The sequence below is a fragment of the Grammomys surdaster genome, unplaced genomic scaffold, assembly GCF_004785775.1.
Source record: "Grammomys surdaster isolate TR1022 unplaced genomic scaffold, NIH_TR_1.0 125973, whole genome shotgun sequence".
NCBI lineage: Eukaryota > Metazoa > Chordata > Mammalia > Rodentia > Muridae > Grammomys > Grammomys surdaster.
In genome coordinates this window covers 943,275-962,925 of record NW_021620790.1, presented here as the reverse complement: position 1 = coordinate 962,925, position 19,651 = coordinate 943,275, and positions in this window count along the sequence as shown.

Sequence of the window (19,651 nt, the reverse complement as noted above, 5' to 3'; positions counted from 1 at the left end):
CTAACCTCCATCTTCTTGGTGGTTGCAGAGACAGACACCTGGCTTCTTCCATTCTGGAGGCTTCAAGTCTAAGACCAAGGTTCTGGAGGATGTAAACCTGAAGTCCCTCTTTGTGACTTGTCATTAGCTACGTACTTCTGTGTTTATGTGACCTTTTTTAATGGCTGTTTTAAAATCTCTACTTTGTAACAATTTGAATCAGATTGGACTAGAACTACTATAGATGATTCTATTTTACCTTAATTACTTCTTTAAAGGCTCTCTCCAAGTATATTCACATTTTGAAATACTAGGGTTTCAAGATACAAAATTGTGTGTGTGTGTGTGTCTGTGTCTGTGTCTGTGTGTGTCTACAAGGGTACATATAAAGATCAGAAGTCAAGTTCAGTTGTCCTTCACCTAGGTTGATTTTTGTTGACAGACTTTTCAATGTGGAAATGTCTGTCTTAGATTCCATTAAGTAGACCAGGCTACCCTTGTACTCTCAAGGATCTGCCTGTCTCTGTCTCCCTGATGCTGTGATCAAAGATTACACCACCTTTCCTGACTAATCACATTTTGTTATTGTTATTATTGTTTTATTTTATTTTGGGGGGAGGTTTATTTTGAGAAAAAGATCCTTCACAGTTCTAGAACTCACCTAGTAGGCTAGTCTGGCTGACCAGAAATTTTAAGTAAGTAATAAGCCTATCTGTACCTCCCCAGCACTGAGGTTGTACAACTGGAAACAACAACTATTATAGGGTTATATTTTTCAAATCCTACTTTAATAAGTATTCTTAAATGTTTAAACTTCCCTTATAGCCAACTGACCAAATGTGGAGAAGGAAGATAGCTAAAAGGATAAGAGGAACATGGACCTGTTTAGAAGTAGCTCTTGGTATGATTGCAGTCTATGTTGTCAGTAGCCCAGTCCACTAGTAAAATACCAAAGAAGCATCAGCAACAGCTGCTCAATCCTGAAGAAACCTCCAGGGTCCTAGTATCTATACTAGTCTACTGAATCAGCAAGAAGCAGCCAGAACACCTCCAGAAGTTCTTTGGTATATTTCTCTATGAAGTTGTGAAAAATGAAGATCAGAGAAGAAAGCAAGGTGAACTAATACTAGAATGCCATCAGCAAAGACCAGCATCAGTGAAGCCCAACAAAGACTAGCAAGGTGAATCAATGCCAGAGTGTTGTGCATTGTCTGCTAGGTTGTACTTATATGCTTTTCAAACATCACATGTCTTCTCAAGCATCCAGTCCAACAAAACATCACATCCCTTTTCACCAGGCAGCTTCCAGAAATACACCACTTGTCTGTTCTCAGCAAAACATCTTCTCATGTGTCTGCTTCAGCTAAAACTCATGTCACAAGAAAGTTCCCCCCCTCAAAAAAAAGGACACTAATGGATATCCAACAAAACCAGAATGTTTTACCTAGAACATCTAATAAAAAATAATTTTAGATTTTAAATATTTTGAAAAATATATAAATATTTCTAAAAACGAATGACCCAAATAACCAAGAAAAATGACAAAAGTCTACATTATTAATAGATAAATATAGAAGTAAGACTCAAAATCAAAATATGACTTCAATTCATATTCTCTAGACATACTAGCATTAAAAAGTCAGGCACTTTGTAAAACATTGTATACTATAATATTGTTATTACAATAGAAGAAATGCTGATAAATGAATGTGGAATACTGTATGCTGAGTGAGATAAGCCAGATACAAGGAGTCACATGTTACCTTTTCCATTTACAAAACTGCCTAGAATTGTTACAGAAGGAAACTTCGTAGAGGGATTTCATTGTAGTTCAACATCATAGTGCATACTTAGGGCACTTGAGGCACATACGACTTTCCAAGTATTTTTCTTGTATTCTGTGAGTTGCCTATTTCACAAGAAAAACTGCCATTTTCTTGATAATGGATTCTGAAATAGATTTTAGTGATAATGGTACTTAATGTATTTTAGTTGTTTTTGTTTGTTTGTTTTGTTTTTTTGTTTGTTTGTTTTGTTTTCTGGTTATGTCTCTTTTGTCTCACATCTAAGTCTTCTGGCAAGCTTTAGGTCATAAGGATTAAAATACACAATTTCTTATAAGATTTCCCTCACTTTAATTTTTACTTTTTAGATTTAGTGCATTTTAATTAATCTATTATGAACATGAAGAGATTTTTTTTCATTTTACTGAAATAAAATTCTGTTCTCTCAATCTCAAACAAGATTCTTCTCTCATACAATATGTCTTGATTATAGTGTTTCCTCTCTTTACCTCTCACTCCATATTTACTTCCTCTCTGTTTTATTAGAAAAGAGTGGGGTTTCTAAGAAATAACAACTAAACATGACAAAAACATATCAAGGTTGGACAAGGCCAACCAACAGAAGAAAATGAGTTCAAAGAGCAGGCACATGAATGACAGTCCCATGTGTTCTCTACTCAGAATATCTATGAAAGTAGATGTTTAACTCTTGTCTTCATGCTTACACAGTACTCAGTTATCTCTTTGTGGCCCTCAAGATATGAATAATGTTTGGCTCAGTCTATCCCTTAAGACTGAGGGTTATATCACTTTTGTATATTTTTCTTTCTGTTTTGCTACTATCTAAACCCTGAATGTGTCAAACATTCTAGATCAGATAAGATCAGACACATTCAGATGGTAGAACTTACTATTTTCTGCAGACATAATTGAAATATTTTTACTTAAGAAAATATGGACACAATTACTCTAATTATCATAATATGAAGAACAGAAACAAATTTCAGAATATTGCAGCTATCCAGTAAAAGCTTTGCAAAGACATAAAAGGTTTAGAATTGTCTGAAATTCACTCTGCCCAACTGAAAGGAATTTTGGGTCCCATCCCATTTTTCTTCTGACTGCATCGCATGTAGCTCATGCTGGAGTAAAGCTTGCTATGTAGCTAAGAGTGATTTTAAATATTTGATCTCTTGAAAGGCTGTGCCTTAGAAAGATCACAACATTTTTAATCAGTGTTACCAGCTGGAAGTTAGGTGTATCATCATTTGATTTCATGGAGTGCGTTTCACTTTCAAGCCATAACAGGGAGGAACTAGTATAAAGAAACTGTAATTCTATAGTGCATTGCAGAGTGACATAAGGGTATGACAGACAATCACTGCATTCTGAATCTAAGGATTATGTGATTACACATTTCCAAGAATATACTGAGAATTATTGAAGGATAAACTTTGTGTGTGTGTGTGTTTGTGTGTGTGTGTGTGTGTATGTGTGTGTGTGTGTATGTATGTGTGTGTGTGTGTATGTGTGTGTGTGTGTGTGTGTATGTGTGTGTATAAGACATAGGAAAAATTGGGGTGTTATCTCTCAGATTTAGTCATTCTTGTTTTTGAGATTAGGTCTACCACTCGCTTGGAACTCCAAAAGTAAAAGTAAACTGTCTAGTTAGTGAACCCCAAGAATCTACTTTGTCTGCCTTCATAGTATCAGGGCTACAAGTTCATGCCACAATATCTGGCATTTTTACATGTTTTCTGTTGCTGGACCTAGGACCTTGTGCTTCAGGGTCCTTATTCTTCAGTCTTTGAATTATAAATTTGAAATGTATACATTTTATAAATATGTAAAGATGTTTGTTATGTTGTGATAGAAATTTAGACTGAAGCACCAAACCCAGAAGTTACTTGAAGTCATTGAACATGTGCTGAACTGATAGGATATAGTCGCTGAATCTTGAGAACTGCTACAGTTAATAGCAATCAATTGGGTAGAGGTTGAATGAAGTGAAGAAGTTTTGCTTTCACACATTTAATGAATGTGTTTCATTGCCATGTGTGTTTATAATCATGCTGATGTGCATATGACTTGTGTGGAGAGGCAACTGCACACGTGAGAGTGCATGTGGAGGCCAAAGAGCTATGCCAGGTACCATTCTTGATAGCTTTCCACCTTCGTTTAGGTAAAGACTCTCAATTAACCTGGAGTTTCTGTATTTGGTTAGTCTGACTGGCCAGTCAACTCTATGGATCCTTGTATGTCTGCATTACCCGCACTGGGGTTTTTGGGTGATGCCCTCAGTTTCAGTGTGCATTTGGTGGATCACACTCAGGTGCTCATGCTTGTATGACAAACACTTGCAGACTGGCATATCTCCCCTGCTCTAAGGACTTATGATTTTCATGGCAATTTACAAGGGACAAACTTTAGGTATATTTTATTATTAACACTTAAAACAGCCTATAGAATAAGCTTCCCATTTTATGTAATGAGGAGCCCTCCTTCTCTATATGAGCTGCAGACTCAGGAGTTCTTTGCCGAGGACAGTCACAGGCTCAGTAACCTGCTTTGAGGAACATTATCTGTTAGGATCATTTCTACTATGATTTAGAAGACTATTTCCATGCCCACATGCCTGATGAGCTCCCGTGTACTTTCTTATACAGAGTATTATTAGTCTAGAAGATGTGTAAGATCTTGGAGTCCAGAGTGAATGCAAGCCTCCAGGTAGGCAGACTCTAAGCAGAAGGAACTGGAAGCAAGTCAAGAACATACCCAGCATCTGTCATATTTTGGAAGTCTGAAACAGCCTATCTATTGTCACATTTCATGTACCACAAAATTACTAAGCTTCATTATCCTACCCAGACTCTGCCATGAATCCTAAGTCACACAGATTTTACTCCCCAAACTTAGTCTCTAAGCTTATACCAAATATCGACTAGACCCCCTCTCCAGAAACCTTTAAATGAACATGAAAAACACAAAGTTCCACAACCCCACCTCACAGGTGGGAGCACACAAACGCTGCAACCTTCAGCCAGTCTGACTTGCAGTTTCTTACTGTGTAAATAAGTATCTTAACTTACTGTGTCCCACTGGGCTGAGGATCTCCTTCATGATTCCTGCTACATTGCTTCTAATCCAGATTAATAAATCTCTTATCTGCAGACAATTAATTCAGTCTTTTTCCCTCTTTATCATTCTCACCCTTCCTGTTCCCATTCCTATCCTTCTCTCCTCTTCTCCTTCATACTCCTATCCTGTTTCCTCTTCTTTTTCTCCTCTCTGTTCTTCTTTTTTTTTGGAAGATTTATTTATTTTATGTATTCACCATTACTCTCTTCAGACACACTGCAAGAGGTCATTGAACCCCATTGAAGATGGTTGTGAGCCATCACGTGGTTGCTAGGAATTGAACTTAGGACCTTTGGAAGAGCAGTTGGTGCTCTTAACCACTGAGCCATCACTCCAGCCCCTCTCCGTTCTTTTTCTTTTTTTTTCTAAAACTTAGCATCCATCTTTCTTCTTTTCCCTATTCTGACTCCATTCTACTGAGTTTCTCAATAGTATTGACTTAGAAAATGTCAATGGCTTAAACTTTCCTCTAACATAGTGATGGCTAGGCTTAACTTCTATTCTGGAAACCCACATGGTCCATAAAATTCAATAAAAATTCTAACTTGAATAGTTGTCTAAAAGTCATATGTGGCTTTATGATACAGTTTTTCTGAGCAGCAACTATGGGGAGGTGGAACTTTGTGTTACTCAATCTTTCTGTCCTCAGAAAGATTTCTAAAATGTTCTATAAGTAACCCAAATAATTTTGAAAGACATAATCATGTCAAAGTGGAAAAGAGTACATAAATGTCAGGACCTTGCTGTGATGTGTGCCTCTCCCAATTCCAGAAGAATTTCTGTACCTGCCAGTCTCTCATTAAGGATTAGAATTAGATCCGAAGCAGTATCAAGTGCTGCACAAAGATGAGACAATTTACTTGGACCAAGTGGACTAATGTTCTTAAGATGTTTAATAGGTACTCATATTTACAACATAAATCAACAGGTTCAGGGGATATGGAGGCCATGCAATATGATTATGACCTGATTTTTAGTCTGACTTGTTTGCTCTGATCATTCAGATATTCTTACCTGTAACTTCAGGGATTACAGTTGAAGCACTTGATTCTGTTATAACTAAACAGTGATTTCTTCACCCATTATGGAGTATAGAATTGCATCACAATATGCATCTTAATAATCAATCCATCAATGAATAAAAGTGCTGACACATTTTTATCAAAATTGCTCTGATAATTAAAGGACTTGCATTCTGTCTCAAATGTTTAGAAACTAAAAACTAGCCTAAGGGAATAAACTAGGGCATGAAGTTATTTTTATTCTGCCAAATAAATTGCTATAAATGAAAAACGGATGAAATTATTCATTAAGAGACAACTCTAAAATTCGATATTTTCCCTAAAACTCCACTACAAATTCAAATATCTACAGTCAATTTCTTCTGCTTCTATATGGAAAGAATAATTGAAATTACTTCTTTTCATCTTAGGACTTCTAAGTGTCTAAGACTGTGCAGCTCAGTTCCATGGGAAAGGACACCTGCTCTAGAACAAGACAACTTCCAAATGAAAAATAAACTAACATATTTACCTACTGTATGCCATGTAGCTATTTCCTTTAAATAAAGTATTCCTTCTGACTTAAGAAGTATGCTGTTGTCATAAATAGAAACTATGACTAGGCAATTCTTACAAAAAGAAGCTTTTAACTTGGATTTACAGTTTCAGAGGTTTTGTCTATTGTTATCATGGTGAAGAGCAGGGTGGCACACAGCAAGTAATAGTATTCGGGAAATAGCTGAGAGGATACATTCTTATCGGTAGGCAGAAAAATACTCTGGGCCCAGCTTGTGGTTTTGAAGCCTCAAAGACATGCCCCAGTGACACACTTCCTCCATCAATGCCATTCTAGTCCTAATCCTTCTCATATTGCAATTCCTGATGACTAAGCATTTAAATGTCTGAAACTATTGTAGCCTTTCTTCTTCAACACATCCTTCTAAAGAAAGGAGTGAAGCTCCAGGAACATAGGAAGGTAGCAAAGCTTACTAGCCTTAAAAGGTCTCTACAAGGAACTCCGCAAACGCCCCCTCCTCAAGGCTAGAGAGAGAAGACTGACTGCAGAGTTGACTACTGGTCAAACAGGGAAGCCTGGGAATGTAGATTTGTATGCATCCATGATGAGACTTTGTGGTGATGTAGCTGCCTCAGAGCAGACCAGGCCCTTTACTCATATTTACTTCTCTGTCTGTCTCTGTGTCTGTCTCCTCTCCTCTCCTCTCCTCTCCTCTCCTCTCCTCTCCTCTCCTCTCCTCTCCTCTCCTCTCCTCTCCTCTCCTCTCCTCTCCTCTCCTCTCTCTCTCTCTCTCTCTCTCTCTCTCTCTCTCTCTTACATATTTGCCTTTTAGAACACCTCTTTGTTAAACTAAATTTTAATATATACAGCAAAACAAAGCACCATAGTATCAAGTAAAATAGCAACATGGAACCTTGATATTCAAATTAAACTCTAACCTGTCAGCGACAATCTGCTAAGTAACATTAGAACTAGATGTTTCCACTCAATCTACAAATATTCAAAAATATTAAAATATTTTCAGGCCTTTGTCCAGTTTTTATAATAGAAAGCATTTGTCTGATGCTTTTCACTAAAAAGCACTCATATCCACACATCAGTACATACATCCAAGGACTGGAGGAAATGAGTAAGTACTTTTTCCCCAATGAATTTATTAATCTAATCTAGATAGGATATGATAAACTTTGAATTCAAGTAGCATTCATATAATTAAATAAGAACACACACTGTACATACTCTTATACACACAAATATATCACTCATACACACAAACATACACATACACACACTCTCTCATATGCAAAAACACTTACACCACACATATACACATAAATACATATATATACTTACCACACACACACACACACTCATAGATATAGAGTCATACACAGACAGACACACACACATGCAAGCACAGTCACACACAAACACAAAGAGAGATACACATATGATATATAAACATGCACAAGCATACACAGAGGTATATAGAGATACACAAAAAGATTCATACATACAAACACAGAAACTCACACAAAACACACACAAATGCACACATATACACATGCATACACACATACAGAAATATACACATAGACATATATAAAAAACACATAGACCCATACACACAGACAAACACAAAAAACAGAGAGAGATGGAGACAGAGACAGAGAGACAGAGAGAGACAGACAGAAGAACAGAGAAAGAGTGAGACATCATTTAATAAAAAGAAGACTCAAATATAAAACAGATGTGACAAACAGCTGCTCTCTACGATTTTCTCCAAATATCATGATACAAAACTCAGAATCTCTATCATATTTTATCTGAAATATATGTTAGAAATAAGAACCCAGTAAAATATAGTACATCAAGAAGATCTATAAGATATAGTACACCAAGAGGATCTAGTCTTATTTTTAATTGTCTTCTTATTGGTGTTGTTGGTCTTGTTGTTGGTGGTGATAGTTGAGGGGTTTTTGTTTGTTTTTTTGTTTTTTGTGTTTTTTTTGAGTTTTTGTTTGCTTGATTGTTTTCTGGAGAACAAAACATGATCTCAAAGCTAAGAACACAAGACTAAAGCTTATAAACCCTTGGCTATTCCTTCATAAATACTCAGGAGCCTTCCCTGCATACATAGCCTCATATCTACCATGGGATGTGAATGTTCTACTATCCTTCCTGTCTACCTAGCTACATTTCAGTTTTTAATGTGTGTGCTCATGTGTTTGTGTGTGCATGTGTGTGTGTGTGTTTGTGTGTGTGTGTGTAGAATAGAAGCTAATATTAACTTTCTTTCCCCTAATGTCATTAACTCTCTCCCTTTCACTTCCCTTCCCTTCCCTCACCTTTCTTCTCTTCCTCTCTAATATTTCCCCTTTCCTTCCTTCCTTTCCTCTCGATTTTCTTTCTTTTGGGGAGGACAGACTGAAAAACTCAAATTGGTTTGCCACTATAGTTAGGCTAGCTGGTCAACAAATGCACTCTGTATTACTTGCTAACACATTTTCAAATGTTTCTGAGAATCAAGTCCACATTTTCCCAAGGAATTTATCTCTCCAGCCTTAGCTAGGGTCTTTAATATAAAGATCAAATATTTTCTTATGTGAAGGCATTGGTCCTAATTTTGCATTTAACGTGTGTATGTAGACCATGTACAAAAGAGTCCCCACTTTCACATATCACATATCTGAGTGTTCTCCAAAGTATATAACCAAATTCTTGGGAAGAACAACTCTTCCTGGTAGTGAGAAGAGTATTCAAATAACTTTGATTTCATACAGATTTTATCTACTTAATATGGCATGTTATCTTCACATTTAGCATCTCAATGGCTAGAAAGTAGTTTTGTGTATGTTCTTTATGTATGTATACTTAACTCAAGACTGAGAAACAATGGAGCATAATGGGACCAATGTTTCAATTGTTTTTGGGAAAGTGAGGAACATAAAGTAATAAACTATATTGTACATTTCATTTGACTTGCTCAACAAAATTTAATTCTACAGCTGGATATCGATCCATTTCATTTTTCATATATTGGTATGAAAAAGAAATTGTAAATTAAAGAGATTAGTCAATTTGCAAAAATCTAGGACCTAGTAAATATGCTGAAGAACAAATACCAATTCAAGTCAGCACCAATCTGAGGTCTATAAAAGCACTCCTAAAGTATGAAAAAGACTCTTCTGTTGGGAATAAACAATATGTTCATGAATCTGCACAAGATTTCTCCATGTTAGCTATACTAGATCATGCCTGCTAGTGAGGAGGCAATATTCTTACTGAAACTGGGATGCAGAAACAAGATAAGTGACAATAAAGATTTTGTCACAATTGCTGTTTTAAATATTTGCATTTGAGCCCACAGTGTTAGTAGAACTCTGGTATTTCCCTATAAAAGACACCACAGCCATGTCATTAAACCATTCTCTTTCTGTAAGTTTGAGAAGTGGAGAAGGACTTCAGCATATTCCATCAGGAGCCTTCTGATCTGACTGTTTAGCTTCTTGAAGTTCCTTAAAACCTGTATAGCCTTGTCTGGGTCTTGGCTCAAGGAGCAAAGTGCTTGTAATGCAAACCAGGAGGCCTGTGTTCGAATGCCTAGAGTCACATAAGAAGTGGGTGTCATAAGGAGTGGTTGAAGCACAGTTACAGATATAGAAAGAAGGGATACAGAGGCCAGTGAATCCTCAGATACCCCAGGGCCCGCTAACCTGAGATACACAATTTGGAGCAGGAGACTATGTCTCAAATAACACACATCTCAAATTGTCCTTTACTCATACTCATACAATGGCATAAGTGTGCATTATGATACACATACATGGACATACTCATACCTCATAATCACACATGAGAAAATAACTGTGGTTGTGGTGGTAGTAATAGCAATAATAGTAGTAAATAAAAATAATATTACCAGGACTCCTACGGAAAATACATCATCAAGAGTTGTAATTTTATATTTCTGTTGAAGAAAATGTTATTTCTTATGGGATTATGTTTTACAGATAAAGGAATTGTCATGAAATATTCACAAAATTTAATCCATGCATAGATGAAGCCATAGAAGCTAAAGGAGTCATATGATAGTCATGTTTTCAGACATAATTTGGGTCTGTATCCATGCCACTTTCAGAGTTGTGGAAGTTTGGATGGAAGCACAAATTCTCTATAGTTAGTAACAGAAGACAAGAAAAGGCCAGTAAAAAACATATATAAAGATCTAGTGACATCACTCAAGATCATGACTGCTAAGGAGGATCTTCTTTGCATGAAGCACCTTACTGGGCACACCCTTCCCCAGAGGCTTCTTAACTACAGGGCAGAGAGGTGGGTATGACCTGGTTAACCTGTCCCAGCCAACCAAACTGCACATTTAGTAAGTCACTGCCTAGCAAAGAGCTGCCACAATTTCGCCCCAGGGAAATAGTCACAAGAAGAAAAACCCTGTGTAACTAAACCGGGAACTGTGTCTACCCCTAGTTCATAAGACAGGTAAGAGAAAAGCCACCACTCTTCTTCTGCCTTTGCCACTCTACTGCAAGATGTAGATGACCTGTTCCAAACTGTTAAGCATCCTCATACTGATATAAAGAACACCTAGGCATTTTGTCAAATATGAAACAAGGTAGCCAAACCTCATATGATAAGGTCTAGGCCTTGAATAACAAAAGGCAGGTGCCAGCAGTCCACATTACCTTTCAGCCTGCCCACTTCTCTTATCACATAACTGCTGCAGAGACTGCACACATATTGTCTCTGCTCCTTTGTGCTTTTTACTTCCCAGATTCTCCTCTTACAACTGCCTTGGCACAGGATCCTACTGAGCCTTCCTTCATACCTGTCCCTCTGCCTTTCCTCACAAACTTTTCTACAGCCACTAGTTCACTTTCTTTGGTACTCCCTCCTGATCTTTTGTCTTTTAAATTCCTTCTTAAGAAAGTCTCCATTATCAGGAGCTTTTGGGCTAATGTTGAATTATCAGTGAGTGCATACCATGTGTGTTCTTTTTTTGATTTGGTTACCTCACTCAGGATATTTTCTAGTTCCATCTATTTACCTAAGTATTTCTCAAATTCATTGATTTTAATAGCTGAGTAATATTCCGTTGTGTAAATGTACCACATTTTCTGTATCCATTTCTCTGTTGAAGAACATATGGGTTGTTTCCACCTTCTGGCTATTATATATAAGGCTGCTATGAACATAGTGGAACATATGTCCTTGTTACATGTTGGAGTATCTTCTGGGGATATGCCCAGGAATGGTATAGCTGGGTCTCCAGGTAATGCTATGTCCAATTTTCTGTGGAACCACCAGACTGATTTCCAGAGTGGTTGTACCAGTAATAGCCAAGATACAACTCACAGACCACATGAAGATCATGAAGAAGGAAGACCAAGTGTGAGTGCTTCAGTCCTTCTTAGAAGGGGTAACAAAATACTCATGGGAACAAATATGGAGATGAAATGTGGGACAGAAACTGAAAAAGGGTCCGTCCAGAGACTGCTCCACCTGTGTATCCACCCCTTGTGCAGTCACCAAGGTAGACTCTGATCTGGAAGCCAGGAAGTGTATGCTGACAGGAGCCTGATATAGCTGTCTCCTTAGAGGTCTGCCAGACCCTGACATATACAGAGGCGGGTGCTCACAGCTAATCATTGAACTGATCATGGGGTTCCCAATGGAGGAGTGAGAGAGAAGACTGAAGGAAGTGAAAGAGTTTGTAGCCCCATGGGGAGAGCAACAATATCAACCAACCAGAGCTCCCAAGGTCTAAACCACCAGCCTGGGAGCACGTAGAGAGGGACCTATGGCCCCAGCTTTATATGTAGGGGAGGAAGACATTGTCAGGCATAGGTGGGTAAGGAAGTCCTTGGTACAGTGAAGGCTGGACAACTCAGTGTGGGGAAAAATCGTGGGTAGGGAGGTGGGAGTGGGAGGGGGTTGGGGCATAGGCTCATAAATGCAGGAGGAGGGGGGATGGGATAGGGGATTCCTGGGTGGGAAGAAAATGGGGAAAGGGGATTACATCTGAAATGTAAATAGAATATCCAATTTAAAAAAAAAAACAGAGGAAACACAAAAAAAGAGAAAGTTTCCACCACAGTGTCTACATATGCTGAAGTGAAACATGTTACAAATAAATACCATTCTCATTAGCCACTACTGTAGCCTCTCCCTGAACCCCATGTCTCATCCTTTACTCTTCAAGCCTCCTTTCTGTAAGAGGGAATCCCCTTTGATGTATGTGTAATGCTGCACCACTTTCTAGTTTTTTCCCCCTAGGACCCTGCCTCCAGCCTTTTCAGGCTCAGCATCTGAACCTATGATGTGTAAATGGACTCTGCTTTTCCTGTTGTTTATTGTAGTGAACTCACTTCTTGCAGTGCTTTTACAATGCTGTCCCTCTATCATGCATTAAAAGTCCCCCATTGAGGAGAAGGCCCACTCACCATGGGGACACTGAGAGGTCATAGATCACCCACTGCTTTGCAGGCTTTCCCATTCTGCACACCAATTACCAGGGAATAGCTGGCTTTTTATGGTTTATTAGAGATCTTGTACACTCTTGCTTGCTTGGCCTCTCTCTCTCTCTCTCTCTCTCTCTCTCTCTCTCTCTCTTTCTTTCTCTCAGAAGAGACATTGAACTTTGGACTTTTAACATTGCTGAGACTGCTGTAGACTATGTGGACTTGGGAACTTGGACTAAATGTACTTATTATGCTATGGCTTGGTATGACCCCCCCATAGACTCATATGTTTGAACAAATCTATGTGGGGTGAGAAGTTCAATGTGATGATCTGTATATGACTGGCCCAGGGAGTAGCACTTTTTGGAGGTGTGGCCTGGTTGAACTACGGGTGTCACTGTGGGTGTGGCTTGAAGACTCTCACCGTAGGTGCTTGGAAGTCAGTATTCTGTTAGCAGCCTTCAGATGAAGATGTAGAACTCTCAGCTCCCCCTGCACCATTCCTGCTTGGATACTGCCATGCTTCTGCCATGATTATAATAGACTGAACCTCTGAACCTGTAAGCTAGCCCTAATTAAATGTTATTCTTTATAAGACTTCCATTTGTCATGATGTCTGTTCACAGCAGTAAAATCTCATCTAAAACTCTATGTGATCTATTCCCCTAGAAAAGGTACCAAAAGCTAGGAACTATTACATTCCATGGCATTACATTACAGCAAAAAAGAGATCAGAAAGAGAAGCAGAAAGCAGACTAGGAGGAGTAAGGAGATGGAAATAAGAGTAGAGTAATGTAGAAATTAAGAGAACAATTTAGAAATTTAGAGAGTAGACTGATAGGTCCTCCCACTACCATTTTTTTTAAGAAATAAAGATTAGAATCTTTTTTTTTAAATGTCTCCTTTTCTTCTTGTCCAGTGAGCGATTTTCTCTAGCTGACAACCAGAGGCCTGTAGTTTCTGGCTCTTGAGTAACTTAGAATCAAGATGGGTAAACTTTTCTATTAAAAAAAAATAATTCAAATGCCTAGCAAGACCATGTCTAGCCCCCAGTGATACTTTAAGGGAGAACAAGAGCTGTGAAGCTGTCCACATATAAACACATATCTCAAGTTGCAGTAATATTTGAGATTACACATTCCCTTGTAATAAGACTGGATAAGGCAACCAAGTAGGAGGAAAGAGTCTCCAAAGCAGGCAAAACTGTCAGAGACAGATTCTGCTCCCACTGTTAAAAATTCTGCAAGGAGACAAAGCTATACAACTGTTACATACTAAGCAGAGCTCAAATTCTGTAGAAGAGGGGCAGAAGGCTTGTTGAAAAGAGAGGCGTCAAGGATATCACAAGAAAACCCATAGAATCAATCACCCTTGTCCCATCAGGGATCACAGAGAATGAACCAACAACCAAGGATTCTGAATAGGTCTAACCTAGGCCCTCTGCATTTTGTTTGTTTGTTTGTTTGTTTTCACAGCATCCTCCACAATACTATTTGATGAGCTAGCTTTAGTGAATGCTGTAAAAAATGATGTATCAGTCTGATTTATGAAAATAAAAAGGCATGTTTCTCTCTAACATATGGTTCCTGCAAACCATCTTGTCCATATTTAGTCCCCCAAAGTGACATAAAGGAGTTCTTATACAAGAACCACTCGCTGCTAAAGCATTACCAGACATGTGAACTCCATGAAAGACTTATCTACTTCTCATTCTTTTGTATAAGTTAAGGAACATAGAAAAACAAATGCTATCAGTGCTAACACTGTGAGCAAATAAACTCTTCATTCCTTAAGTCACCTTTTCTCAGGTTTCTGTCACAACCAAAACCAAGAAACTAATGCACAATGTAAGATATAATATACAATGTGAGATATAATACACAATGATGTAAAATATAATACAGGTTGTGAGATACAATAAACAATGTAAGATATAATACACAGTGTAGCATATAATATACAATGTAAGATATAATACAGGATGTAAGATATAATACACAATGTAAGATATAATACACAATGTAACATATAATATACAATGTAATATATAATATACAATGTAAGAATGTCATCAAGGTAGTTATCACAGAACACTGGATAACAGGAGAGGACCTAGAGTCAAAACTCCCTTGTTAGAGTCACTACTCTGGCATTTTTAGTGATATTACACTTTGTCAGCTTCAGTTTTCTTGATTTGTCAAATGAGAGAAATAATGTGCCAATTCAGAGGGTGAAACTTGAGTGGGGTAAAAACTATGCTTGTGCTCTTACTCTCTTACTCTCTTGCCTCTAGTTTCTCCTCGCTCTTCCTCCCTTCCCTTCCCCCTCTCTCCATGTGGTCATGGCCAGCCACCACTTCTCTCTCCTCTCTCTCTCCTCTTTCTCCACCATCTTCTCCCGTTTCTCTCCCTACCTTTGCCCTCTTCCCTGAAAAACCCCCCTCCCCTTTAGAAAAAAAAACTATGCTTGTATGTGATAAGGACATTCATGGTATCAAAGTTGTAATTATTTTTGTGTATTTCTAAATCATTGTCACTCATGAAAGCTAAAATTCTCTCTAAACTTATGTAAACTATTTCTGAGTTTATATGCTGTGGCTAAAAAGATGAATCAACAGTTAAGAATACACAGCATTATTGCAGAGGACCTAGATTCAGTAAGCAGCACCTAAGTAAGGCAGCTCACAACTGTCTATAACTTTAGATTCAGGCCCACAGCATCATCTTCTCGCATCTGCAGGTACCTGAATGCACAATAAACTCTGTCTCTCTCTCTGTGTCTCTCTCTCTCTCTCTCTCTGTCTCTGTCTCTGCCTCTCTCTCTCTCTCACACACACACACACACATAACATAAAATAAAAATTTAAACTTATATTTAATTTTAAAGCCTTTACTACTTACTATAGTTCTGATTTTGTTTTTGTTTTCTCAAAAAAGTATGAATTTGTATCATATCATTAATAAGTCCTTTTGAATTCATCTTTTTACAAGACATTTCATTTTCCTGGTATTTGTGTGTTTATATTATGTCTAAGTGGAATTTTGTATCATATATTATATGGATTCAGTTACAGAGACACATATAAGTGGAATAACTCATCCAGGTCTTAAGTATCTTAAATAGCTATAACCATGTCTTCTTTTCCTGCATTTACTGTGGTCTTTAGATATTTCTTGCTGCCTCCTGTGGCTTAAGAAAAATTTCAATCTTTTTTGGCTTTGATGTTTATATATTTGTTTTTACTGAGTATGTGCTTTGGATTAATTCTAGATCATTTTTACTATAATAAAAACAATGCTTAAAATCATTTCCAGTTATGAGACAAAAGTTTAGATTTTTAAATATCATTTTATTGAAATATTATAGCCAGAATCCAGTTGGTGTAATCATATAAACATACAAGCAACAACTGAGATAGGATAGGATTAACATCATTCTTTTCTTTGTGGGGCTCTCAACATATACTGACGATCATATTAGTTATCATTTAAATATGGACAACCAGGAGTAAATGGCAGGATAGGTGGATTAATTCTCTCTTACTGATAGTAACTAAAAATCTAGACAGTATGTATACAAAAATAATATGAGAGTTCTGAGAAGCAAAGGATAGTAAAAATGTTAGGGTAGGAGATGAGAATTTTAAGTTTCAATTGATCTGATGCTTAGACTTCCCACTCCACCTCTCTGCCCTTTGGTTTTACTAGCCTCAATGAAAAGAGAACATTCAGAATATCTTGTACAGCCACCAAAAGTGTAAAGAAAGGCCTGCAAAGGAATGTCTGTCTGTGTTTCTGGCATCAACAGAGAGAAATCAGGCCTCTGTAAGGCAAAAACAATAAAGCAGTATCTACAGTCATATGCAATTGTTGATCTCTTAGAGCAGCACAGAAGCAGCTCACTCTAAATGTCTCTTATAGGCCTGTTGTAAAAATGTTGACATATGTGGTCAAAGGTGTGAGAGAATGCCACTCCTCCTGTCATAGTGATTTTTTCCTCCCTAAGACAGATTGAATCACAAAACATGAGAGAGCACACGAAATTAACGTTGTACCTTGATTTTATGTCCAAAAATCAGAAAGAGGAGCCCTTCAGTTCAACCAAATGTCAGATTATCCAGAGAGGGAATCCCAAAATGTCTCCATAAAATCTTCTCTCCTATACATATTCCAATCTGTGCTTATAGATCTAAAAATATATTTTAAAAAACCTTGAAACCTGTACAACACACTTACTACTCCTTAAATCTCAGACTTTCTGTTGAATGACAGAGTCAGATAATTATGAATACAATTACAAAAACTTCAAAATTCACATGAGATCAGATCTGCAGCTCTCAGTTATGTAGAAATCTGGCTGAGGAGCACATTCTAGTCAATTGACTTTTTAAAATTATTATTTCATTTTATTTTTACCATTTAAATTTTAAAGTAATTTCTTAGGTTAGCGTACAAAGTAACGAGTTTTGTTACCTATTTTTTTTTTTTACATTATACTTGTTAAGCACTGTCTTCTAAACATGACCATCAGCTTTCTCAATAAGACAATGAGATTCTATAACTTTGTATCAAGGACTGTCAACCCTATGAAGACAGAGAAGTTGAAATTATCAAAGTCTCACTTATAGTTAAATCAAGTAGCAAGAGTATCAAAAAAGACATATAAGAAATGATAAGCACTGTTGGTGAAGTACAGTGTATCTAATATTTATCTGGCATTCCACCCAAAGTAAATTATTTTCCAGTATATCTAGAATATACACAAGATAAATCTTACCATTTATATCAGGAGTATTCTTAGATGTAAAGGAATTACCTCATCTGGTATTAATATGAACCCAGAAGGAAAGATGAAGACTATTCAACTGAACAAAAGAAAGATCTCAAAAGAAAAGAAAGAGTAAAATGAAAAATCTAGAAAAAAAATTTCAAACATAACACCAAAAGACACTTTTTTTTCTGTAATAACAGACATAATAACAGAGGAAAATGTTAAAACATCAAAAGATACATTGCCAAATATTCTGTCAGAAAAAGAAAGGAAATTAAATAAATATACAAATAAACAAATAATAAACATAAACAAACAAGAATAAATCAAACAAATAGATATCTGTGAGAAAAAAGATCTAAATGAAATTCTTCTTAGCAGAACAGAAGTAGCACACCTTGATATATGTAGGAGGAGTTAGAAACAACAGCTCAAAAAAATTGAAATGTTTCAGATGGAGGAGCAAGTCTGGTAATGGGAAACCTGGAGCATCAGAGAGACGTGCAGGAGGAAAGTTAAAGGGTGACTTACACACAAATATGCTCTCTTATCCTCTGAGTTCACTGACAACATGTACATAAAAAATAGAACCATTAGAAAGGGATTTTCAATGCATACAGAACAAAAACCATTAATAAGAAAATAGTGACACACATATCTTGGTCACAAAAAACAGCTTTGATCAATAGGAAGGAAATCAAGCTTGGCACTGTACACCTAGCCAACTACATATGGCTGGTGATATCATGGATTGAAAGGAGAACCTTTTTAGAATGAAACTGAATTCCTCCTTTTTTTTAATTGGATATTTTATTTACATTTCAGATGTTATCCCCTTACCTCATTCCCCGACCCTCACCAAGGAACCCCCTATGCCATCCCCCTTCCTCCTGCTTCTATAAGGATGTGCCTCCACCTACCCCCCCCCCATTCTCACCTCCCCACCCTCAAATTTCCCCATACTCGGCATCCAGCCCTCATGGGACCCAGAATCTCCTCTCCCACCTATGGCGGACAAAGTCATCCTCCAGTACATATACAGCTGGAGCCATGGGTCCCTCCCTATGTGCTCCCAGGCTGGTGATTTAGACTCTGGGATCTCTGGTTGATTGGTATTGTTGCTCTCCTCATGGGGCCACAAACTCTTTCAGCTCCTTCAGTCCTCTCTCTCACTCTCTCTCTCTCTCTCTCTCTCTCTCTCTCTCTCTCTCTCTCTCTCTCTCTCTCTCTCTCTCTCTCCTGCATTGGGAACCCCTTGATCAGTTCAGAGGTTAGCTGTGAGCATCTGCCTCTAAATATGTCATACTCTTGCAGACCTCTAAGGAGACAGCTATATCAGGCTCCTGTCAGCATGCACTTCCTGACGTCCACATCAGCATCGTCCTTTGGTGACTGCACATGGGATGGATACTAAAGTGGAATGGTCTCCAAACAGCCCCTCCTTCAGTTTTTGTCCCACACTTTGTCTCCATATTTGCTCCCTTGAGTATTTTGTTACTCCTTCTTAGAAGGACTGAAGTACTCACATTTGGTCTTCCTTCTTCATGAGCTTCATGTGGTCTGTGATTTAACTCTTGGGTATTTCAAGCTTCTGGGCTAATATCCAATTATCTGTGAGTGAATATATCAAGTGTGTTCTGAATTCCTCTTCTTACAATACAGAAAACTCAACTCCAAGTGGATCAAAGGCCCTCATCATAAGATCTAACACCCTTAATCTGGTGAAAGAGAAAGAAGGAAATATGTTTGAAATCATTGGTTAAGGAGAGGGATTTCTGAAGAGTTTACCAAAAGCTCAAGCATTAACACCAATAATAAAATAAATGGTAGCTCATCAAACTGAAAATCTGTGCAGCAAAGAATACCATCAGTAAAGTGAAAAGGCAGTCTCCAAAGCTGGATAATAAATAAACAAATAAACAAATAAACAAACAGACAAACAAACAAACATCACCAGATGCAGCTTGGAACTAAACAAAAGTT